This window comes from Trichechus manatus, unplaced genomic scaffold (genome assembly GCF_000243295.1).
Source record: "Trichechus manatus latirostris isolate Lorelei unplaced genomic scaffold, TriManLat1.0 scaffold00153, whole genome shotgun sequence".
Classification (NCBI taxonomy): Eukaryota; Metazoa; Chordata; class Mammalia; order Sirenia; family Trichechidae; genus Trichechus; species Trichechus manatus.
The window spans coordinates 3,057,559-3,083,467 of record NW_004444089.1 but is presented as its reverse complement, the minus strand read 5'-3'; positions in this window follow the sequence as shown (position 1 = coordinate 3,083,467).

The following is a 25,909-nucleotide window of genomic DNA, read 5'->3' as shown; positions in this document are numbered from 1 at the left end:
TGCCTCAGAAGAAAGGTCTGGAACCACCTGCTTGGAGATCTACTTCTGAAAAATTAGCCACTGAAAACCCCAGGGAGCACAGTTCTACTCTGACACACATGGGGTCACCGTGAGTCAGAATCGACTCTATGGCATCTGGTACCTGGTATAAGCAGTCACAGGAAGAAGACCGGGTGATTGCAGAAGACGGAAGACTCTAACTGGGCCTGGAAGCCCAAAGAAAGAACGGAACAAAGGCATAGTGGTGTGCTTGTGTGTGTGTGTGTGTGTGTGTGTGTGTGTGTGTGTGTGTTGGGAGGTAGGAAGAATGGCATGAACAAAGTCTGCAAGAAGGCAGAGTACAAAGGTATGTTTAGGAGACATGCCAAGGGTTCATTTTATTCAGTACAGTTTGAATCAACTGAATAAATATTTATTGAGTACATACTATGTGCCAGGTATTGTGATAAATATTAGGGATAGAGTGTTAACAAGGCTGATATGTCCCCTGGCTTACGGGCTACTGGGTGATGCAGGTAAGTAAATAGGCAATTGCAACACAGCGTGATAAGTGCTGCGATAGCCAAAGTTCAGACACTATGGAATGGACCCCACCCAGATACGAGGGTCTGGGAAAACTTCTGGCAGATGGGATGCTGAGCAGACACCCGAAGCCAGGGCAGGAATTAGTTAGGTGAAGCTGTGGTGGGGGACACAGCAGTGAGCAGAGCAGGGGTGAAGGGCCAGGGGATCTGACATTGGATGAGACTGTTGGAATGCAAAAAGGAGTGGAAAGAGATAAGGCTGGGGAAGAAGCAGTGAGCAGACCACGTAGTCCCTTGTTCTTCACATTAAGGAGTTTGGACTTTATCCGAAGAGCAGCGGTAAGCGCTGAAGGATTTTAAGCAAGGGAATGAAACAAACAGGCGTGCATTTTAGAAAGATAACCATCTGCAGGGTGAGATGGCTCGTAGAAATGAGGAACAAGGACAGAAGGGCAACCTGGAGCTAGCTTCTCAAGGTCTATCCCTAACGTAGTGCAGGAACTAAAGGACTATTTTGTGCATGAACAAATGAACGAATCCCTCAACCAGGGCAGGGCTGAAAATACGAGCCTTGAGGTGGAGGATTTGGGAAAATAAAGCTGCGTGTGTCTTTGGAAGGGTCCCTGTGGAAGCTGGCTGCCACACCAACATGGCCCCAAGTCTTGAATCTCATCAGACAGAGGCTATCAGCTGACGATGTGGCATGTGTAACAGAGTGGACGCGGCTCCCATGTTGGAGTCACAGGACTAAGTTTGAGCCCCAGTTTGCGTGTGTACTAATTCTGAGATTTTTGAGACGTCCTTTCATTTCTCCACCCCTCAGCTCCTGCATCTATCATAGCTGCTCTTACGTGCAACTACACAGCAGCATACTACGTGAAGGATGACTGTGATCTGGGTGCCCTTCTGGTTTCCTGTGGGCCTGAGGAGCTGTGGCAGGATTCGGAACCCGCTGGTGTTTCTAAGCCGCCCGCTGTAAAAGGCAGCTAAGCGTCATCTGTGCGCGGTGGAATCATGTCATGCTTTAGCTTGAAGGGAATTTAGAAAACCAACCTGCCGGTATTTTTCAGATTAAACCGAAACTCCTAACTCCTTTCTATGGAAGACCCTGGAGTAAAGAGAGGCTGCGGAGGGGCGGGGCGGGGGGTGGGCAGGAAGACTCTTCTCCTCAGCTGTCCTCAAGGAGAGGAACAGGAACAGAAGAGCAGAAACAAATGACATTCCTGAAGGTCACAGGGTTCAGTGTGATGGCTGAGCGAACACGTGCAGCAGCTGAGGGACACCGTCTCGACTACAACACCCCCCCTCCAAAAAAACCCAAACACACTGCTGTTGAGTCGATTCCGACTCATACTGACCCCATAGGACAGGGTGGAGGTTGTAAATCTTTACAGAAGCAGACTGCCAGATCTTTCTCCTATGGATTGGCTGGTGGGTTTAAACCGCCGACCTTTCGGTTAGCAGCTGAGCACTTAACCACTTCGCCACCAGGGCTCCTTAGACTAGAACTCAGCTCTCCTAAATTCACGACTCCACCCTGTCAAATTAATCATGATAACTCCAAACCTCAGAAAGGATAAGTTGCATAAGGTCAAAACTAAGAGACCTTGTCGTGGTTTTGTGGCCGTGGCTGGCAGCCCACAGATGGATGGCCTGGTGGAAAGAGCACCATGCGGGAATCACGGCGGCAGGTGGGGTTTGCTGCTCGTGAACTAAGGGAGTGAGGCTGTGCTGGCGGCAGTGGAGAAAAGCAGGGTGAATTGTAGCAATGTACTTGGGTCCAGACAGGGGTTCCCGGGTGGGACGAATGGTTGCGTGTGACTACTAACCTAAAGGTTGGTCATTGGAACCAACCCAGCAGCACCACGGAAGAAAGACCTGGCGATCTGCTTCCATAAAGATCACAGCCAAGAAAACCCTATGGAACAATTCTATTCTGTCACGTGGGGTCGCCATGGGTCGGATGTGACTCGACAACAACGGGTTTGGTTTTGGGTCCAGACATGTTAAATCAAAGAATTAAGGAAGAGAAGCAGCAGCAGGAGGTGCGGAGCAGACCTAGGAGAAGGTTCTGGAAGAAGTGCTAGTGAGGCAAGTCAAGAGAGAGTGCTTCACGCCAGGAAGGGTCAGGAAAATAAGACAGGCCTGTACCTTAGTCCCCTCAGGAGGTCCAAGGGAGCAGCAGAGTGCCCACATTCCTTTAGATACTTCTGACACTTAAACACTTCTCCTTCTAGCATTTTTCATATCAGTCCCTCCCCCTGGCTCACACACTTATACCCTCTGGCCCATCCTAGGCTGGGCTCGCTTTTTTCTACAGAAGCGTCTGACGCCATGGCGACGTTACTGAACCAAGAGGAAATTCATTAAAGCAACAGTTTCCTTAAGAAATGTAATTTTCAGCTTGTGGCCTGGAGCCCCCATATTTCTGTATCATCTCCTCACGGTTTCCTAACGCAGCATAAAGGCTCAGCTGTTGTTGTTATTAGTCACCTTCGAGTCGACTCCAATCACGGCGACCCCACGTGTACAGAGCAGAATTGCCCTGTAGGGTTTTCAAGGTTGTGGTCTTTCGGAAGGAGATAGCCAGGCCTGTCTTCCAAGGCACCCCGGGTAGGTTCAAACCACCAGCCTTTCCACTGGTAGTCGAGCACTTAACCATTTGGCGACCCAGGGAAGAAGAGGCAGAGAGATTGAGTGAGTTGCTTCCACTTACTCAGATGTGGGAGTAAAATCAGAGCTGCCAGGAGGACAGAGGTGCCCCTCCCCGCCCATTTCTGCTCTCACCTGGCATGCCGACTCAGGTATAATTTGGAACTGAACAACAACAAGACAGAGAAGCACTTGCTGAGTTCCTTAGCTCAGAATAGCACATTGGCTTGGATGAGAAACAGTCCTGGCTAAAACTGTGCCTGTTCTACTTACCAGCAATCTCTTCATCGATAAAATGAAAACAGTAACAGAAAAATCAGGCACTGAAAACCCTGTGGAGCCCAGTTCTACTCCGACACACCTGGGGTCTCCAGGAGTCGGAGTTGACAGGAACTGGTGTGTATGGGTTCCCTTGAGTATTAGGTAAGATAAAGCCTGTAAAGGATTTAGCATAAGCTCCCAACACAGTAAATGCTCAGTGTTGTTGTTGGGTGCTGTCGAGTCATAGCGACCCCATATGACCAAGTAGAACTGCTCCACAGGGTTTTCAGGGCTGTGACCTTCCTGAAGCAGATCACCAGGCCTGGCTGGGTAGGTTCAAACTCCCAGTCTTTTGGCGAGTCATTGAGCACTTAACCGTGGGCACCACCAGGGGCTCCGAAAGCCGCATAAGGTGTCAGCTGCTAGAGGGCCCAAAATAATTTTTATGAAGTGAATCTTGACTGAATTACTTTTTCCTTTTAATCTATCATCATAGATTTAACACTCAGGAGTTGGGTCTAAGCTAACCTCCCTAAAGAAGAATCCCAATCAATCAACTACAACAAACAAGGTCATTTCCAGCTTTTCCTGGAAATTATAATGCAAATAGTATCGAAACCAAGTTGGCTAAGTCATTCATATTCTCCCAAGACCACGAAGACACCGCACTTGGGGTTCACTGTCATAGGTAGCTGACACGATGTGCTCCCCTGTAAGCCCCATACATGGACACCTGCGAGACCCCGGTGTTCCCTGATCAAGACTGAAAACCAGGCGTCTCCTGGGCTCTCATACATGTCAGTGTTTAATCGCGCCCTTTCCTACAAAGGGTTTTAGGCTCTGATGCAAGGCAGGAATTTGAAGCATGCATTCGAGTATTTAATGGTGTTAACTTCTGGTGCACACAGACTCTGGCTTCACTCAACAACCCAATCATCTTGCAAAATAAAGGAAAATGGGCCAGAGAAAGAAATACAGTGTGGGATTCTTCAGGGTTGCAAGCAAAGCAGTTCCACCGTCCTGCTGATGCAGAGCCTTAAAGGTTTGACCACAAACAGAAAATCAAAGGAAGAAGATAGGATGCTGTCCCATCAAAGAATTAATTCCATCTCTACATTGGAATACGTCTGTTTGGCTACCAAGGCTCTCAAACATGTCCCAAGTTAATTTTCAGTGGGACATACCTGATCATAACAAACGAAATATTGTTCTTGTTTATTTTTCAAAAAATTTTTTAACTGGCAAGCATAAAGTTAAAATGTTCCTACCTGGAAATATGGATGGTCTCTTTTTCGGACGCCTCAGGTGAACTGGCTCCAAATTCTTAACGTTCCTGTGAAGTCTTCCTCTAATGTCATTTGCTATGAGTAGTTCAGGTGGCAGACTGCTCCGTCTTGATGATTTACAATCATTTTGTGACGAATTGAGTTTGTTCTTCGTTCTGGAATATAAATTGCTGTCATCAACTGCCATGATAGGAGGTTCATTTGAAGCTCATAACACAAGTCAGGAAAGCCAAACCCAGCAGCCACCTCTGCCACCACCGCCACCCCAGACTGGGACTCTCTCATGTTTCCCTCTGCAGTTGTTCGGGAAGCTTAACGAGTTGACAGGCGTGGTCTTGAACAGGTGTAGAATTACTAAGTAGCCCCTCCTACCCACAGTTAATAGCACGGAAGAGGAGAGATCAAAAAAATCATTCAGTTCAGAAGACTGAGGGATTGGAGCATTTGTGGCACGGTGGCCCATGTTTGTACAGACAGGAAGAAAAGTAGGTGCTGTGCGGAATTCCTGTTTTAATGGTGCAATGTCAGAAAGCAAACACAACTGGCTACTTAAGGATGAATACCTATGCAAATTGCAAGTCTAATTTTTCTTATGATGGCCCTCACTCTTACAGACTTTAAACAGTTTTCAGGAAATGCTTCTCTAGTCCCTCAGACCGTTGTGTTTCAAACCTCATACACGGAACATCCTATTTTATTAAACTTCTTATTTGGCAGGCAGCCAACTAGACATTGGGTGGAGGCGGGAGATGAGAGATAGCTGCGGATGATCAGGAAGTAATCCATTGTCAGTGGGTGTCCAGCAGCATGCTGGGAACCCAGCTGTGTCCCACCTCACCCCTTCCATCCTGTGCTCTACCTGGCAGATGGCTGCTTTGTAGCTTCAGGCTGTGTGGCTCAAGCCAGAGGTCTAGCAAACAAGCCTGGGCCAGAGAAGTGATGATGGCCTCACTCAACAAATTAAGTAAACTTTGTTCTCCTGGCGGGGAGTCAGCTTGCTTTCAACTAAAATGGCCAAGTGGTTTGGTGGTCTGAGGAAAAAGGAGCATTTCCTCAGTAAAGAGTCCGGTGGTCTGAGGAAAAGGAGCATCTCCTCAGTAAAGAGTGCGGGGATCTGAGGAAAAGGAGCGTCTCCTCAGTAAAGAGTCCGGTGGTCTGAGGAAAAAGAGCGTTTCCTCAGTAAAGAGTCCGGCGGTCTGAGGGAAAGGAGCCTTTCCTCAGTAAAGAGTCCGGTGGTCTGAGGAAAAAGAGTGTCTCCTCAGTAAAGAGCGCAGGGATCTGAGGAAAAGGAGCGTCTGCTCAGTAAAGAGTCCGGTGGTCTGAGGAAAAAGAGCATTTCCTCAGTAAAGAGTCCGGTGGTCTGAGGGAAAGGAGCCTTTCCTCAATAAAGAGTCCGGTGGTCTGAGGGAAAGGAGCCTTTCCTCAGTAAAGAGTCCGGTGGTCTGAGGAAAAGGAGCGTCTCCTCAGTAAAGAGTGCAGGGATCTGAGGAAAAGGAGCGTCTCCTCAGTAAAGAGGCCGGTGGTCTGAGGAAAAAGAGCATTTCCTCAATAAAGAGTCCGGTGGTCTGAGGGAAAGGAGCCTTTCCTCAGTAAAGAGTCCGGTGGTCTGAGGGAAAGGAGTCTTTCCTCAGTAAAGAGCGCGGTGGTCTGAGGAAAAGGAGCGTTTCCTCGATAGAGTCCTGCTTGACATGTCACATTTTCTTCCTTCTCTTCCGAATATTGCATATTCGTGACTTCTATTCCCCTGCCCCTTGCTCTGTTTATGTGGGAATATTCTGCACTCTTTTCTCCAACTGACGATGCAGAAAACATAACTATGATTTATTCTCTCAAGCCATTCCCCAAGAAGCCCTAGTGGTGCAACAGTTAAGCGCTCAAAACGTTGGCGGTTCTAACCCACCAGTGGCTCCAAAGAAGAAAGACCTGGTGAACTGCTCCCATAAAGATTACAGCTTAGGAAACCCTCTGGGGCGGTTCTCCCCTGTCACATGGTACTTCTGTGAGTCAAAATCAACTTGATGGCACCCAACAACAAGAGACATCCCCCAGGGCTGTGTTCGTCAGCTCTCTCTCTCTGTCTCTCATGTACACACACATGCACACATGCATGAGGGTGCACACACAAGCATGTACACCCACACACGCATGTACACCCACACACATGCATCACATATGTATGCGCACACACGTGTACACGTGTACATACATGCATAGGCACACAGTGCGCATGTGCATGCATACACATGCGCACACACATGCACATGTGTACAAACATGCATACACACAAGTACACACGAGCACACACGCATGCACACATGCAGACATATGCATACACACATGCACACACGTGTGCACCTCTCTTTTGTTCTGTCTGTAGCACCGTCAGTCAGAAGACAAGACCTGCCTTTCTCTCCCCAGTGTCTGGAATCAGCAGATACATAAAATTATAGGGGACTTAGGAGTGGTTTCAGAAATCACCATTTATTTTGGTTTCCTGGATGCCAGGTAGGTTTTATTCCTAAAACTCAGGAGTTGGGTTTTCTCACCTCATCGTGGACACACAACCAGGCTAACAGAACTTTCTCTGGTATTCTCTTTCTTCCCTTTCAGCCAACAAATCTTCAAATGACAACAGATTTCCTAGAGAAAAAAGTATTTTTTTGACAAGATTGGGGTTGCCAGATAAACTACAGAATGCCCAATTAAGTATTACTTTCAGATAAAATTTTTGTTTAATTTAGTATAAATATGTCACATGTAAGAATGATTTTTCTTGTACTTTTAATTGCTGGCAATCTTGGTGGTGTTGTGTGTTGTTGAGTCGATTTTGACTCCTAGTGACTCCATGTGACAGAAGAACTGCCCCATATGGTCCTGCAGACGACCAGGCCTTTTTCCTTCAGAAATATTGGATGGTTTGAACTGCCAATCTTTCAGTTAGCAGCCGAGCGCTTAACCATTGTGCCACCAGGACTCTTTAACTGAATTGCTAGTAGACCTTTAAAATCCTTGGAATGAAAGTGAAGAAAAGCAGGATTCTAATTTTTGCCAGTGTCTATCAGAAAGTAATTGCTTTAATAATAAAGTATGCATGTTGAGGGCTTTTCATATTAAAATGCATTTTAGATAAGAGCATTTGTATATCTTCCTGAGATTTAAATTATAATTAGGGAAAAAAGCCTCTCCCTATTTCTGAGGTGCCCTTAATTCTCTGAAGCTCTAAAAATTAAACAAAATAAGAGGGGTTGGAGGGGATCCTGATACGCCTAATTTGTTTCCTCTTCTGACCACCTCACCTCCCCTCCCTTTTAAAGGAATATAAACAGATATGAATCTAGTGCATCTCATACATTTCTCTAAGGAGAAAAATGGAAGCAATTTGGTTTTGCCATTGTTAAAATGCGGGGGCAATGAAAATGAAAGACGATTTTTATTTATTCAACAGTGGTGTCAAATCTGTGAACATGAAATCCTCCTTTCAAAAGATTTCTAATTGACAACATAAATGATAACCAACTGCTGATAGCCTGGTTTGGTCTAAATGGGAATATTTATAGACTCTAATGTTACGTGAACTTCTCCCTCCAACAGTCAAAAATGGAATTTTATTTTATTATTTTATTTTTCAGGCAGTCAAAAGAATAATGATATTGGGCTCTAGGCTAAGAGGAATCTCAAAACATATATCAAAATTGAGTAATTTTAACCATATAATTGGACATTTTCTATTCCTATACTTTTAATAAACATGACTATATGAAGAAGAAGGGGGCATCAAGATTGGAGGAAGACTCATTAACAACCTGCAATGTGCAGATGACACAACCTTGTTTGCCGAAATAGGCACTTACTGATGAAGATCAAAGACTATAGCCTTCAGCAGAAAACAAAAATCCACACAACTGGACCAATAAGCAACGTAACGATAAACAGAGAAAAGACTGAAATTATCAAGGATTTCATTTTACTTGGATGCACAATCAATGCTCATGGAAGCAGCAGTCAAGAAATCAAATGATATATTGCATTGGGCAAATCTGCTGCAAAAGACCTCTTCAAAGTGTTAAAAAGCAAAGATGTCACCTTGAGGACTAAGGTGCGCTTGACCCAAGCCATAGTATTTTCAATCGCCTCATAGGTATGTGACAGCTGGACAACGAATAAAGAAGACTGAAGAAGAGTTCACATCTTTGAATGATGGTGTTGACGAAGAATATTGACTATACCATGGACTGCCAAAAGAATGAACAAATCTATCTCAGAAGAAGTACAGCCAGAATGCTCCTTAGAAGCAAGGATGACAAGACTTTGTATCACGTTCTTTGGACATGTTATCAAGATGGACCAGTCCCCGGAGAAGGACATCATGCTTGGTAAAGTAGAGGGTCATCGAAATGAGATGGATTAACACAGTGGCTGCAACAATGGGCTCAAACAGCAACAATTGTGAGGATGGCCCAGGACCGGGCAGTGTTTTGTTCTGATGTACATAGGGTCGCTATGAGTCAGAACCGACTCATAAACACTGGGGGTGCAGTGTTTAAAGCGCTCAGATGTTAATCTAAAGGTCTGCATTTTGAACCTACCACCCGCTCCACAGGTAAAAGATGTGGCAGTCTGCTTCCATAATAAAGATTTACAGCTTTGGCCTGTAAGCGGCCATCTAAGATACTCCACTGGTCTTACCCTTTCAGGAGCAAAGGAGAATGAAGAAAACTAAAGATACAAGGGAAAGATTAGTCCAAGGGACTAATGGACCTCAGCTACCACGGCCTCCACCAGACCGAGCCCAGTAAAACTAGATGGTGCCTGGCTGCCACCACTGACTGCTCTGACAGGGATCACAATAGAAGGTCCTGGACAGAGCTGGAGAAAAATGTAGAACAAAATTCTAACTCACAAAAAAAGACCAGACTTACTGGCCTAATAGAGACTGGAGAAAACTCGAGAGTATGGCCCCTGGACACCCTTTTAGCTCAGTAATGAAGTCATTCCCAAGGTTCGCCCTTCAGCCAAAGATAAGACAAGTCCATAAAACAAAACTAGACTAAAGGGGCACACCAGCCCAGAGGCAAGGACGAGAGGGCAGGAGGGGACAGGATAGCTGGTAACCGGGAAACCAAGGTCGAGAAGGAGAGAGTATTGACATATTGTGGGGTTGTTAACCAATGTGGTAAAACAATATGTCTACTGTTTAATGAGAAGCTAGTTTCCTCTGTAAACCTTCATCTAAAGCACAATTTTAAAAAATTAAAAAAAAAAAGATTTACAGCTTTGGAAACTCAACGTGTCAGTTCTACTCTGTCCTGTAAGTCGCTATGAGTCAGAATCGATTCACCGGAAATGGGTCTGTTTGTTTGCTTGCTTGTTTTGTGTTAGTCTCCTGTAAATCTTTGGAATTATTCTGATTTTCTAGCCCTCACAATGTTGTGTATTTTGTATTAAATATTACCATTTCAGGAATATTTTATTCTTCCTGATAGCTCTGGTAGTAGGATATTACCATTCTCTTAGAAAGCTCAAATACTCCATACAGCCATGATTTCCTTGTGAATTCTGGTAGCTTTTCAATAATCTGTTGTCATCAAGTCGATCCTGACTCATACCGACCCTACAGGGCAGAGCAGAACTACCCCACGGGGTTTCCAGGGAGCAGCTGGTGGATTCGAACTGCCGACCTTTTGGTGAGCAGCCGTAGCTCTTAACCACTGCGCCACCAGGGCTCCAGCTTTTAAATAAACCAAAAAAACAAACAAACAAAACCCATTGCCATCAAGTCAATTCTGACTCATGGCGACCCCATAGGAATTCCAAGGCTGTGGATTGCTATGGAAGCAGACTGCTGCATCCTTTTCCTGCCGAGACGCTGGTGGTTTTGAACCTCCAACCTTTCGGTTAGCAGTTGATTGCTTTAACCACTGCACCATCAAGGCTCCTCCAGCTTTTAAGTAGCATCATGGAATTCTTTCGCCTTTTCTGAGAAAGTGCAACTTGAGAATTGTACGATTTTACAGCTGCGACCATCTCATTGCCACTTTCCCAGAAACAATCCACCCTGAGGTTTTCAGACAGTCAGGGTTAGCCCATTCGCTTCTGAATTTCAGTCGGAATGAGCTGTACTGAATATCCAGCAAATATTTCCTATTTCTGACAATTCTTCAGTTTTTAAACTGAGGGTCCCCATAATCCAGTGGGTTTGTCAGCAGGAAAAAGATAATTGTATAGAATGTCAGAATCACAGATATCACCACCTCAAGGGGCTCAACTGATACACTTCTCAAAAAGATCACCCAAAACTAAAATCCATAACAGTTGCTGTGAGTCGACTCTGACTCATAGCGAACCCATGTGACAGAGTAGAACTGCCCCAGAGGATTTCCTAGGCTGTAATCTTCGCAGAAGCAGATCACCAGGTCTTTCTTCCAAGGAGCCCCAGGGTGGGTTTGAACTGACAACTTTTCGATTAGCAGCTGAGCACTTAACCATTGCACCACGAGGGCTCCTAAAAGCAAGCATTAAAAAAAAAAACACAAAAAAAACCCTTGCCGTCAAGTCAATTTCAACTTATAGCGACCCCATGGGACAGAGGAGAACTGCCCTATGAGGCTTCCTAGGCTGTAATCTTTACGGAAGCAGACTACTAGATCTTTCTCCTGTGGAGCCGTTGGATGGGTTTGAACCACCAACTTTTTGGTTAGCAGCTGAGCACTTAGCTATTGCGCAGTCAGGGCTCCTTACTCTGTAGAGGTGACACCGTAAAGCTTCTTGGTCAGTGCTTCCTGATGGAGAGGGGGATGGGAAAGAAAGGCTGTCCTCTGCAGATGAGAGCAAGTTCATCAGGCAGATGAGGGGACCCAGAGCAAAGGAACAAGCAGCGGCACAGCACCACACATCCAGACAATGGCAAGTGTTCCAATCCTGTGCCTACAACGGGACATTGTTGTTGCTGTCAGGGGCCATCGAGTCGATTCCGACTCATGGCGACCCCATGTGACAGAGCAGAACTGCCCCGTAGAGTTTCCTAGGCTGCAATCTTTACGGGAGCAGATCGCCAGGTCTTTTCTCCTGCAGAACCACTGGGTGGGTTTGAACCACCAACCTTTCAGTTAGCAGCCGAGCGTTTAACCATTGCGTCACCATGAAAAGGACAGACATTAGCAAAACAAGATTGGACAATCGCAGAGAAAAGGTCTGTATTGAAAAAATAAATAAATAAACTGACTCCAACCTTTTTAGACAAGTTGGTAATGCCTAACAAAATGTCAAAAGACATATTAAAAAAATCTGGCTCCAGCAAGTGAGCCTTCTCTCGTATCATGTTCATTTATTCCAGAAACTCATGCAGAGATTTGCTGAAGCCGACACACACAAGTTTTGAATGTCATACAGACTGTACCTTTAGAAAAAAAAAAAAAAAAAAGCTTTAGAACCAGTTCTTACTGGCTTGAAATCCAACTTCATTCACACTTGCATCCTTCCTTGTTCTATTTGGCAAGTCTCAGCAAAATGCCACTGCGGCTGGCTGGCCTTTTCTCAAATTCAGGCAGGGCTTAAGGGTACATTTTTCTGGGCTTGACTCTGGAGCTCTTTGGTGAGAGAGTACAACATAAACAAATCTCTCTCCCTGTTCTCCCCCTGACACACCCATGTGGTGTACGAGGAGAAAGACTGATGGTTTATGGCTTATTCTTAGGCTTCAGGAATTGAACTGGCATGTGCATTCATAAAAGAATAAGAGCTTTTGATTATTTTCCCCCCAAATACTAGACAGTGTAGCCTCAGAAATGTGGTTGGCAAAACCAGGTGGGAAAGTGGCAACTGTGACTGAGGATGGTGGGAGCATTCAGGGCACACAAGAGGTGTCCTCATCGATGGTTTTAACTGTCATCTGTGAGCCAATGACGTCCAAGTTCAAGCTCTGTGCCAAACTTCGTGTGGTGTTCTAGGGTTGTATATTCAATTGCGTACTGAACATTGCCAGTTGGAAACTCAGCAACTCCAAAACTAGACCCCTCAAACCTGCAGCTCTTGAATTTCTGATCTCCCTAAAATGGCATTAAGGCCCTCTGGTGGCACAACAGTTAAGCGCTCGGCTGCTAATTGAAAGGTTGGGGGTTTGAACCCACTCAGCAGTTCTACAGGAGAAAAGATCTGGCAATCTGCTCCCATAAAGATGATAGCCTAGAAAACCTATGTGCAAATTCTGCTCTGTCACGTGGGGTTGCTGTAAGTTGAAATTGACTTGTCAGCACCCAACACCAACAACAATAAAATGGCATCACAGTTCACCCACTGCCTCAAGCCAGTACTCTGTCTGGGCATTTCTAGTCTTAGTTCCTCAAGCATTCCACATTCCACACGACATCTTTTTTTTTTTTTTTTTTTAGAATTAACATTTTATTGTGCTTTCAGTGAAAGTTTACAGAGCAAATTAGTTTCTCATTCAAAAATGTATACACATTGTTTTTTGACATTGGTTGCAATCCCTGCCATGTGTCAGCACTCTCTCCCTTTCCACCCTGGGTTCTCCGCTTCCATTTGTCCCGTTTTTCTGTTCCTTCCTGCCTTCTTGTCTTTGTTTTTGGGCAGCTGTCGCCCATCTGGTCTCACATACTTGACTGATCTAAGGAGCACGTTCCTCACGTGTGTTAGTGTGTGTTCTATAGGCCTGTCTAATGTTTGGCTGAAAGGTGAACTTCGGGAGTGGCTTCAGTTCTGAGTTAGCAGGGTGTCCGGAGGCCGTAGTCTTGGGGGTTCCTCCAGTCTCTGTCAGACCAGTAAGTCTGGTCTTTTTTGTCAACGCGGCATCTTGACCTTTCATATCTTAGCAAACTTCCCTTAGCCCATTTTCCTTTTAAAAATGCTGCTCAGAATGGGGTAGAACCCCTCTGACATGTTAACCAGCCCCTGATGTTAGGAGGGTAGTTCTACCCTTGATACGAACACTATCGCAACATAAGAGTACTTCAGCCTTATTGCCGCCATATTTCCCTACTGTCTTACCGTTTGCCCAACCAGAACTCGCAAACTTCAATGCTGACTTGCTATGAGGGCGTTTGTGGATGCTCACCTGGGCAACAGACCTTCTGAAACGCCCCCGAGGGCTTCTCCACGGCCGCAGTTAAATTCCATTTTTATGCTTTTGGCTCTAGGGTCCAGCCTTTGCTTTGCCTCCACATATTTGGGGTTGGATTTGAGAGGGGCCAAAAGGATAGTATTCAGCATCTTTAAAAACTTATTTTTATTCAGAAAAGGATGTCTGACCAACACTTCCAAAATCACACATTTTGGATTTGGAAAAACAAGTCATTTTTAACTAGGATTAAGCTATTTAATTTTCTGGCATCTTTGTCAACATTTTCTGATATATAAAAAGGAGATATTTTTCTTCTTTCCACTCCTTCCATGAACTAAGTACATTATAAGTATATAACATATGTATATGTGTATGTGTATGTGTATGTATACGTGTATGTGTATGTATATGTGTAGGTATACGTGTATGTGTATGTATATGTGTAGGTATATGTGTATGTGTATGTATACGTGTATGTGTAGGTATATGTGTATGTGTACGTGTATGTGTATGTATACGTGTATGTGTATGTATATGTGTATGTGTGTGTGTGCGTGTGCGTGTGCGTGTGCATGTGTATGTGTATGTGCATGTATATGTGTATGTGTGCGTATGTGTGTGTATGTGTGCGTGTGTATGTGTATGTATGTGTATGTGTGTGTGTATGTGTATGTGCGTGTGTATGTGTGTGTGTGTGTGTGTATGTGCGTGTGCATGTGTATGTGCATGTGCATGCATATGTGTGCGTGTATGTGTGGGTCCCTGGGTGGTGCAAATGGTTAAGCACTTGACTACTAATGGAAAGGATGGCAGTTCAACCCTATCTAGATGTACCTCGGAACTAAGGCCTGGAAATCAGCTTCCAAAAGGTTACAACCTACTGGTCCCATCCTGTCTGGAGCAAAGAAGAATGAAGAAAACCAAAGACACATGGGAAATATTAGTCCAAAGGACTAATGGACCACATGAACCACAGCCTCCACCAGCCTGAGCCCAGAAGAACTAGATGGTGCCCGGCTACCATCACCAACTGCTCTGACAGGGATCACGATAGAGGGTCCCAGATGGAGCTGGAGATAAATGTAGAACAAAATTCAAATTCCAACACACACAGACACATACACACACACACACACACAAAGACCAGACTTACTGGTCTGACAGAGACTGGATGAACCCCCAAGCCTATGGCCCTCAAACACCCTCTTAACTCAGAACTGAACTCTCTCCTGAAGTTCACCCTTCAGCCAAAGATGAGACAGGTCTATAAAACAAACAGTAACACACATGAGGAACATGTTTCTTAGTTCAATCATGCATATGAGACCAAAAGGGAAATACCTGCCTAAAAGCAATGACTAGAAGGCAGGAAGGGACAGGAAAAACGGACTGATGGAAATGGGGAATTGGGGTGTGGAAGGGGAGAGTGTTGATACATCACGGGGATTACAACCAATATCACAAAACAATTTGTGTATAAATTGTTGAATGAGAAATTTAAAAAAGATCACAGCCTCGAAAATTGTATGGAGCAGTTCTACTTTGCACATGTGGGGTCGCCAAGAGTCTGAATTGACTCAACAGCAACTAACAACAACAAAAATCTATACATATAGATGTCTATATCTACATATAGAGGATATATCTACATATAGGATATAGACATCCATATGTGTATGTCCATCTAGAGATAGAGATACATATTTCCATTCTAGAGACAGGAATATATATCTCCATATATAGGATGTTGCTTGCCTCTTCCAGCTTCTGGTGGCTCCCTGCATTCCTTGGCTTGTGGCTGCACCACTCCGCTCTCTGTCTCTGTTTCACATGACCTTGTCCTCTTCTCTGTGTGTTTCTCCTCCCTGAGTCTCTTATGAAGGTACTTGTCCTTGTATTTAGGGCTCACCTGATACTCCAGGATGATCTTGTATCAAGATCTTTAACTGAATTACATCTGCAAAGAATCTTTTCCCAAATAAAGTCATATATGCATAGGTTCCAGCAGTCAGGACACAGGCATATCTTCTGGGGGACCACCATTCAATTCAATACAGTGTGAATTCACATAAATGTTAGGCAGTATTATTCTGGCAAATGAAACAGTACCTTTTTCATTGTGACACCACTTTAATAAATTTTATTTATTAGACACTCTACAAACTAAGAATAGAAAAGAATGTCCTCAACCTAATAAATGGCATCTATGGCACAGTGGTTAAGAGCTTGGCTGCTAATCAAAAGGTCAGCAGTTCAAATCCACCAGCCGCTCCTTGGAAACCCTAAGGGACAGTTCCACTCTGTCCTATAGGGTCACTATGAGTCGGAATCAACTTGGTTTTGGTTTGGGTATGACAAACTTACAGTTAACATCATACTTAATGGTGGAAGACAGAATGCTTTCTCTCTAAAATCAGGAACAAGGCAAGGATGTCCATTTTCACCACTTCTGCTCAACATTGTACTGGAGGTTCTATCCCATGCAATCAGGTAAGAAAAGGAAATAAAGTGCATATAGAAATGAAGAGTAAATCTGCCTTTATTTGCAGATGACAACTGTCTATGTAGAAAATCTGATGGAATCTACAAAAAATCTACTAGAGCTAATGAGTGAGTTCAGCAAGGCTGGAGGATACAAAATCAATAGCACAAATATGTACTAGCAATTGAAATTTAAAATGGATTAAATGAAAATTGAAATAAACAATACCATGAAAAATATGAAATACTTAGGGATAAATCTGACAAAAGATGTGAAAGATATACACATTCAAAACTACAAACTATTGTTAAGAGAATTTCTCTTATTTCATCCAGAGGTATTAAAGAAAATCCAAATAAGTGGAGACATATACTGCGTTCATGAGTCAGAAGACTCAACAGTCTCCAAATTGGTCCACAGATTCAATGCAATCAATTCCAGTCAGAATTCCATCAGTCTTTTTTTTTTTTTTCAGTAGAAATTGACAAACTGATACTAAAATCAGTGGCGTCACTAGTAGGGTGCAGGGAGTGTAGACCGCACTAAGGGACACTGTTGGAGGAGGTGACACCGAAATGACTATAAAATTTTTGTGCAGTGTTTCAGCAGTTTATTATTTTTATAAAAATGTCCTTGGAGTTAGTTATAACAACAACAAAAAATTTTTGTAAGCCTACCTTACATGTATCAGTATACCTACAAGGCTAAAACTCCACGCTAATTTAGTTTTTGAACCTTCGAATGCGCTCCAGTGAGAGCTGTCATTTTTACCCAATTGCAATGATGCTTCGAATTGCATGGTTTTCTCTGCGCGCTCTACAAGCACGCGCTGCTGTTTTCGCTGCAGCCAGTGTTTTTCAGTCACTGATTTTGTCAGATTTTCTGGTGTTTTAGCTACAATATTGTGGTAGTTAGTATCTGTGGACCTATAGCAATAACTTTTTGCAAATGAAGTAATAAAGGGAAAGAAGGAGAGACATCAGAGAAGATCCCTGCTCAGTTGCTGAGAAGGTTGTGACGAATAATTGCTACAAGTTACTGTAGACAGACTTTACGAAACAATGTTGTCATTGGTTTTCATATGACCCAAGAAATATTATATTTAGGCAATTTACAGCTATATTTGTCACATAGTAGTCTATGATTAAAGTTGATAATAAGCTTACATGTATAACAACTATTGATTATTTAACTCTTTGCTAACTAAATAGAGAAATTGACAGTTTAAAACATGAAGTGAGGGAAATGTTATGTCTTTTTATACATGTTTAGAAATATAACTTAAATCTTAAATTCAATTTTTTTAGTTTTTTTAAAATTTTCTTTTAAAAACATCACTGTCTTGCTAATATGTATCTTACTGTAATGACATTTTCAGGGTTTTAAGTTTGAATTGCAGTTTAAAAAAATAGTGACACATTAAAAAGTGAGTTGGTGAAAAACACTGGTTTCTATGAAGTTATTCACAAGTTCACAGCTTTGAAGGTCAGGAAAGGAAAGTTCTGATTTATTTGAGATGTTCACTAACTGCTGAAATGGTTGGGTATTTGTTCCTGTTTGTTTTTATGGTATTATTTCATTTATAAATATATTTCCGTATGTGTTTATCTACAACTTCTATATTATTTGGGCCATTATTGAGTATGCAGACCTAATCCATTAATGTACATCATGTAACGGTAAAGTTTAACGATAAAGTGAACATAATTTTGATGTAGTTCTTAAATGCTTTTACTTTGAATTCTATTGTTTTCTTACCGAATATTCACTTTAACCACGTGATACTACCTAAATGCAAATACATTAAGGCTGTGGGTATGATACTGTAATTCAAAGGTGCAATTTTAATTTTGCGAGTTGTTTTATATCACTACTATTGCCATTACATTCAGTGATACACAGGAATTACGGTTTATGAGTAACATTAGCACCAAAAACATTACTAAGGATTCTGTATGGTTTGGTATGGGAGGAGGTCCATGGGGAAGGGGCGCCATGAGTTACCGCACTGGGTGACACCAACCCTAGTGATGCCATTGCTAGAATTCATATGGAAATGCAACAGATCAGTAATAGGCAAAACATCTTGCGCCTATTTTTTTAAGAGACAGAGTAACAACTAGATTGAATTTTTTAGTATTATTTCCTAATCCATCCCAAAATTACTAGCTATTACTTTCATTATCTGGGTTTAAATGTCTCTCTGTATTTGGTATATTCTTGGGGGCATATCCCTCCCTGTGCTAAAAGACCAAATCATCCAGAGATCTGTCATACTGCTTGAGATGGGCTGCATTCTTCAGTTTAAGAAGCATCTCTTCAAAAAGTATGATTCTACTAGGAGATTATTTGTGGAAGAAATGAGAAAAAAATCTTTTTACATAGGCAAAACAGTTTTGAAAAAGAACAAAGGCCTAACACTACTTGATATCAAGACTTGGTGTTATTATTGCTGTTGTTGGGTGCTGTCGAGTAGAACTGCCCCGTAAGGTTTCCCAGGCTGTAATCTTTACGGGAGCAGATCACCAAGTTTTTCCCCATAGAGCCACTGGGTGGGTTCAAACTGCCAACCTTTTGGTTAGCAGCCAAGCGCTTAACCATGGCACCACCAGGGCTCATTTAGGCATTGCACTAATAAAAAACCAAGCCAAACCCATTGCCATCGAGTCAATTCTGACTCATAGCGAGCTCACGTGACAGAGTAGAACTGCCCCATAGGGTTTCAAAGGATGTAATCTTTACAGAAGCAGACTGCCACATCTTTCTCCTGCAGAGTGGTTGATGGATTTGAACTGCTGATCTTTTAGTTAGCAGCTGAGTGCTTAACTGTTGTGCCACCAGGGCTCCTTATAAAGCTACAATAATCAAGACAATGTGGTACTGGCATAAAGACAGACAGATCAATGGAGTAGAGACTCCAAACATGGAAAACTGATTTTTGGCAAAGGTCTAAAGGCAATTCAGTGGACTAAGGACAGTTTTTTCAACAAATGGTGATGGAACAATTGTATATCCATATGCAAAAGCACAAAAACAAAAACAAAAACACCTTTGATCTATCCTTCGCACTACAGACAAAAATTAACTCAAAATGGATTACAAATCTGAAACTATAAAATTTGTAGAAGAAAACATAGGAGAAAATTTCTGTGATCCTGGGTTAAGCAAATATTTCTTATTTCTGACACTAAAATCATGATTCATAAAAAAGAATTAATAAATTGGACTTCATCAAAATTAAAATCTTCTGCTTTTTGAAAGGAGCCCAGTGTATCCATAATATATAAATCTCAAAACTCAGTAATAAGAAAGCAATCCAATTAAAAACAAACATTTCACCAAAGAAGACATACAGATGGCAAACAAGCACATGAAGATGTGCTCACCATCATCACTTATTAAGGAAATGCAAATGAAAACCACAGTGACATACCACTACACACCTATTAGAATGGGTAAAATGAAAAAGACTGACCATACCAAGTGTTGGTGAGGATGTGGAGTAACTGGAACTCTCACGCACCACTGGTGGGAATGTAAAATGGTACATTTTTGGAAAACAGTTTAATAGTTTCATAAAAATTTAACCAAACACCTACCAAATACCAGCCATCCCTCTGCTAGTATTTACTCAAAAAAAGAAAAAAAAGCACACGTCTATACAAGAATTTGTACATGAATGTTCACAGCAGATTTACTTAAGATAGCCACATACTGGAAACAAAACGTCCACCAACAGGTGAATATATAAACAGACTGTGGTGTACCTCCACAATGGAATATCACTTAACAACAATAATATTAAAAATACGTTGTTAATATCATTTAACAATGTATCAAAAATAACAGAATGAATTATTGATACATGATTCAACATAGTTGAATCTCAAAATACTCATGTTGAGTTAAAGAAGCCCAGACCAAAAAGACTGAATATTGTATGAGCTTATTTATATAAAATTCTAGAAAATGTAAACTAATCTATAGAGACAGAAAACAGATCAGTGGTTACCTGGTAACAGGGGTGGAAAGGTAGGAGGAAGGGATTCCTAGCAGCATGATTAAATATTAAGGGGGGGGGTGGATTCATGAGGGTATACATATGTCAAAACTAATCAGATTGTATGCTTTAAGTATACACTTTTAGTACATTTTCAGCGCGGTTTGTTGTTGTTGGGTGCCGTCGAGTTGTTTTCGACTCATAGCGACCCCATATGACAGAGTAGAACTGCCCCATAGGGTTTCCTATGCTCTAATCTTTATGGAAGCAGACTGCCACATCTTTTTCCCTTGGAGCAGCTGGTGGGTTACAACCACCAACCTTACGGTTAGCAGCCGAGCGCTTTAACCACTGTACCACCAGGGCTCCTCCTTTCACTTGAGACACGTAAGGATTTTCTTAGAAGGATTTCCTGATCTGTGAACTCCAAGAATGCCTGAAGGGACGTCTTCTTTGAGAGGGCTCCCAGGTACCATGTTCCCTGTTCCAGTGCCTGGCCCAGAGAAGGTGCCCCGTGAAGACTACAGAACAGATGAACAAGTCAACCAGTGAAAGGTGCAACGGAAAAAGAAGACGTCTCTTGGCAGAAAGAGTTTCCTCAGAAGCTACCAGGAGAAAAACTGTGAAATCATTCTGCCCAAAGCATTTCAGCATCAGGATAAAGGCTGGTTGTCCCAGCTGGCTTCAGTGCAGCCTTGCAAGAAAACAAAGGTCTAGTGAAGAAGAGCTGATCTTGGGAGCTGTCTCTCTCTTTCTGATGCTGATGATGTTCTTCAGACCAGCCTATCTGAACCCTCCAGATGTAGGCGGCAGGAGCCCTGATATTATTAATAAGATCAAAGAAATCAGAGCTGTGCCAGGTGAGAGCTCTGGCTTAACTTCCAGCCCGGGGCCACACAGTTCCTCCTTCACAGACCCCCTGGAGCTAATGCCTTCACCATCATCTTCAAATAGCGGCTCTGTGGAAGCCCTAGTGTCAGAAGTGCTCCTGGGTCAGAAACGTCTAGAACATTCTGCAAACAACAGTCCTCTTTTAGAGAGACTCAGCATGCAAGCTCAAAGCTCCTGAAGCTTCCAGGCAAGCAGGCTTGACTGCAACAAAGAGTCAAGTAGATGAAACTGATAGGGGCCGTGGTGGCACAATGGTTAAGTACTTGGCTGCTAATCAAAAGGTTGGAGGTTCAAACCCACCCTGAGGCTCCATGGGAGAAAGACCTAGAGATTTGTTCCTGTAAAGATTACAGCCTAGAAAACCCTATAGGGTAGTTCTACTGTGTCACACGGGGTCACTATGAGTCGGAATTGACTCAATGGCACCCAACACCAACAAATAAGGTGTACCAGAGAAAAGTAACTTGAAATCAATTACATGAGGTTGAGGAGTCCAATACAAGCCAAATGAATTTTCTTTAGGATTATAATTTATATTACAGGCAAATAAACAAATTCACACTCTTGGCACACACCAAGTGATGGAAAGAGTGAGTAAAGTCAAAATCGAATTTATATTTCTCTACACATTATCCTCAAAGGAGAAGAAAACAGCTGAAAGTTAACCACATTCTCACTAAGCCAGTAATTACCCTGTGATACACGAACCTGTATTTTCCCTGTTGTTGAACAAGTTTCTCCACAAAGGATCGGCTTACCACACCACCGTGAGGAAATGCTGTTCTATTAGGGAGGTCAGTTTTTTTCCATCTGTGATAGCTTGTGGTTTCATCTCGGCCTTTACAGAGACGGAGAAGTTTGACTAGTAATTTAATAAAAGGGATTTCATGAGTTTCATTTTCCCACAGTAAATCCTCTAAATTTTTTAGAGGTGAACTACTATCTCCATTTGAGCTTTCGTGTCTTTATTTTGGTCAGGCTTTTATGTTTTACTTATTATTTAGATGAAAGGTGAGGTTTTTAAGTGGTTTTTCTAAATCCCTTTTTCTAGAAATGATTCTTAAGGACTTTACAGTAACAAGACATTTCAGAATTTGGGGAAAAGTAGCAAGGAATCCTCAATGAACTCAGACTTGAAAATGGTTGCTATTGCTGTTGTTGTTGTGTGCCTTCGAGTCGATTTCAATTCAGAGAGACCCCACTTGACAGAGTAGAACTGCCCCATAGGGTTTCCCTGACTGTAATCTTTACGGGAGCAGATCACCAGGTCTTTCTCCCACGGAGCTGCTGGTAGGTTTGAACTGCTGACCTTTCTGTTAACAGCTGAATGCTTAACCGTTGTGCCACTAGGGTTCCTGACTTTAACAAACAATACTTAGCAACTGTTACTCGTCTGCTATTCCAGAAGAGGAATCATAAGAAATAAAAACCTTTAAATTATTTAATACAAAGTTTCCCTGTATTGTTTGAGTTGTCATTTTGGAAAGTAATATGTATCATACTCCACAAATAAACAAAGTAAGCTTTTTTTTCCCCTTGGAAAACATCTACAATTTCACTTCCACTATAAAACTTTGAAATGACCTCAGTAAATAAATGCCCAGATCTACAAAGATGCAGTATTTTCTACAGTTTCACACTTACTACAAGGTGGCGGGGTGGGGGGTGGGGGGAGAAAGGCTGGGAAACACCTATTATTAGAATTGTGGGATAGTTGTTCGGTGCCTTCGAGTTGATTCTGACTCATAGTGACCCCACGCGACAGAGTAGAACTGCCCCCTAGAGTTTCCAAGGCCATAATCTTTATGGAAGCAGATGGCCAGGTCTTTCTCCTGTGGAGCGGCTGGTGGGTTCAAACCGTCAACCTTGCAGTTAGCAGCTGAGCGCTTAACTGTTTTCGCCACCAGAGCTCCTTTTGCACTTACTCCAAGGGGCAAAAAAGGCTGGAAAACACATATTGTTAGCTTGGTGGCACAGTGATTAAGAGCTTGGCTGCTAACCAAAAGGTCAGCAGTTCAATTCCACCAGCCATTCCTTGGAAACCCTATGCGGCAGTTCTACTCTGCCCTATAGGGTCGTTATGAGTCAGAATTGACAGCAACGGGTTTGGCTTTTTGGGTTATGGCAATGTTATCTCGCCTCTCAAAGAGTTCTTAAGTAATGTTTGATAAAAATACAAATTAAGAAAGATAACCAACTGCAAAGCACGTATCTCCTGGAGGTAAATACCTCACTGGCCTGGGCTTACAGATTTTATCATCTGTATGAAGTTGCTCTGGTCTGGTAGACAGACGAAAGAGTATTAAAACTGGAATCAGAAGACCTGGGTTTGATTCCAGATTTCAGCATTTATTAAGCTGTGTGATTTAGAGAACGTCAGTTAACCTCTCTGAGCTTCTGTGTCTTCATCTGGACAGTCAGAATGATAACATCAACTAGACAGGAAGTAGTTGTGCATGTGCATGTATGTGCGTGTGTGCATGCACACGTGTATGTATGTATACGCACACATATGTATGCATACAAGCCACCTTTTTATACCTTCCTTCTTTCAAGAGATCATCAAAACGCACTGTTAAATGAAATGCTCTGTTTACCTAACACCACTCTTAGTAAAAGACAGAAAAACTCATTTTGAGTCGGTGTTCGATGGCTCCTTTGATTTCTGCCCCTCCTCACTCCTCCTTTTCCCTAACACAAGTCAGGGCAAGGAAGGGGAACGCTGGCAGGCTGCGCTGTTCATTAACTACCCAGCTCTGACTCCGTTTCTTCCTCTCCTTCCCCACGCCCATGGGTAAGCTGACTGGCCTTGCTCCAAGCTCTACAATCCAAGGAGGCAGCAATCCTTCCCCAGCTCAGCGCTGGGGTAAAAACTCAATCAAGTAACCACGGCCTGTGGGATGAAGTGGCCAAGGTTTGGGACTGGAACCCTGCGTGGGAAGGATGAGGCTCTGTAACCCAGGAGGCTGGCTGAGAGCTGGACAGCTAGCCGAAGGAAGGTGCTGCTCCTTTAAGACAGGTGGGCTCCAGCGACTTGAAACCATCTTTGCAAAGCCACCCTCTACAAGGCCTGCACCCTACCTGAATAAACAGAAGGTTTATTTATCCGGCTGTGTCAGCACCGACTAACCTCTGTCCCAGAGAGAGAAAAAGAGTGTGTTCCTGAAGCTCTTGGCTGCTTCAAGTGCCGGCACCTCAAGAGGCGCTCCCACCTGGAACGGCAGACAGGTCATATTCCCCCCAGAAAGTTCTCCAGCCAAGACAGCTTCCTGCGATACATGTTGGTGTCTTTTCCTGGTTAAAAAGCCCCCCAATGGGAGTGGCGCAGTGGAAAGCGAGGTCAGGAAAATGCCCTCATTCTTCCTTTGGCTGTGCACTGGCTAGCTGTGGAACAAGCCTTTTGGCCCGTTTGTTTTCCCATTCTGAAAAACGGAAGGTTTCCATGACATGGTTTTCACAATTCCCTGCAGTTCCGAACATGTCTGACTCTACAGCACACAAGGCAAACCTGTGAAAGTACTATTGTCATCGTTAAATTGTAGCAAACGGAAATAAACAAACTAAGGCTGTGAAGAGAAGATTTCAACGGGCAGCTCGAGAGGACAAAGGAAAGTATTATCATGACATGTGCAAAGACCTGGAGATAGACAACCAAAAGGGAAGAACACGCTTGGTATTCCTCAAGCTGAAAGAACTGAAGAAAAAATTCAAGCCTCTAGTTGCTGTAGTGAAGGATTCAGGAGGAAAACATTAAACGACCCAGGAAGCATCAAAAGAAGACGGAAGGAATACACAGAGTCACTATATCAAAAAGAATTGGTCAACGTTAAACCATTTCAGGAGGTAGCATATGATTAGGAACCAATGGTACCGAAGGATGAAGTCCAAGCTGTGCTGATGGCATTGGCAAAAAACAAGGCTCCAGGAATTGCAATACCCAATGGAATACCAACTGAGATGTTTCAACAAACGGACGCAGCACTGGAAGTGCTCACTCATCTATGTCAAGAAATTTGGAAGACAGCTACCTGGCCAACTGACTGGAAAGATCCACATTTATGCCTATTCCCAAGAAAGGTGATCCAACTGAATTTGGAAATCATTGAAGAATATCATCAATATCACATGCAAGTAAAATTTTGCCAAAGATCATTGAAAAACGGCTGCAGCAGTACATTGACAGGGAACTGCCAGAAATTCAAACCGGATTCAGAAGAGGATATGGAACCAGGGATATCATCGCTGATGTCAGATGGATCCTGGCTGAAAGCAGAGAATACCAGAAAGATGTTTATTTGTGTTTTATTGACTATGCAAAGGCATTCAACTGTGTGGATCATAATAAATTATGGATAACTTTGTGAAGAATGGGAATTCCAAAACACTTAATTGTGCTCATGAGGAACCTGTACATAGATCAAGAGGCAGTCATTCAAACAGAACAAGGAGATACTGTGTGGTTTAAAGTCAGGAAAGGTGTGCATCAAGGTTGTATTCTTTTCACCATACCTCCTCAATCTGTATGCTGAGCAAATAATCCTAGAAGTTGGACTATATGAAGAAGAACATGGCATCAGGATTGGAGGAAGACTCATTAGCAACCTGTGTTATGCAGATGACACAACTGTTCTTGCTGAAAGGGAAGAGAACTGGAAGCACTTACTGATGAAGATCAAAGACCACAGCCTTCAGCATGGATTACACCTCAACATAAAGGAAACAAAAATCCTCACAACT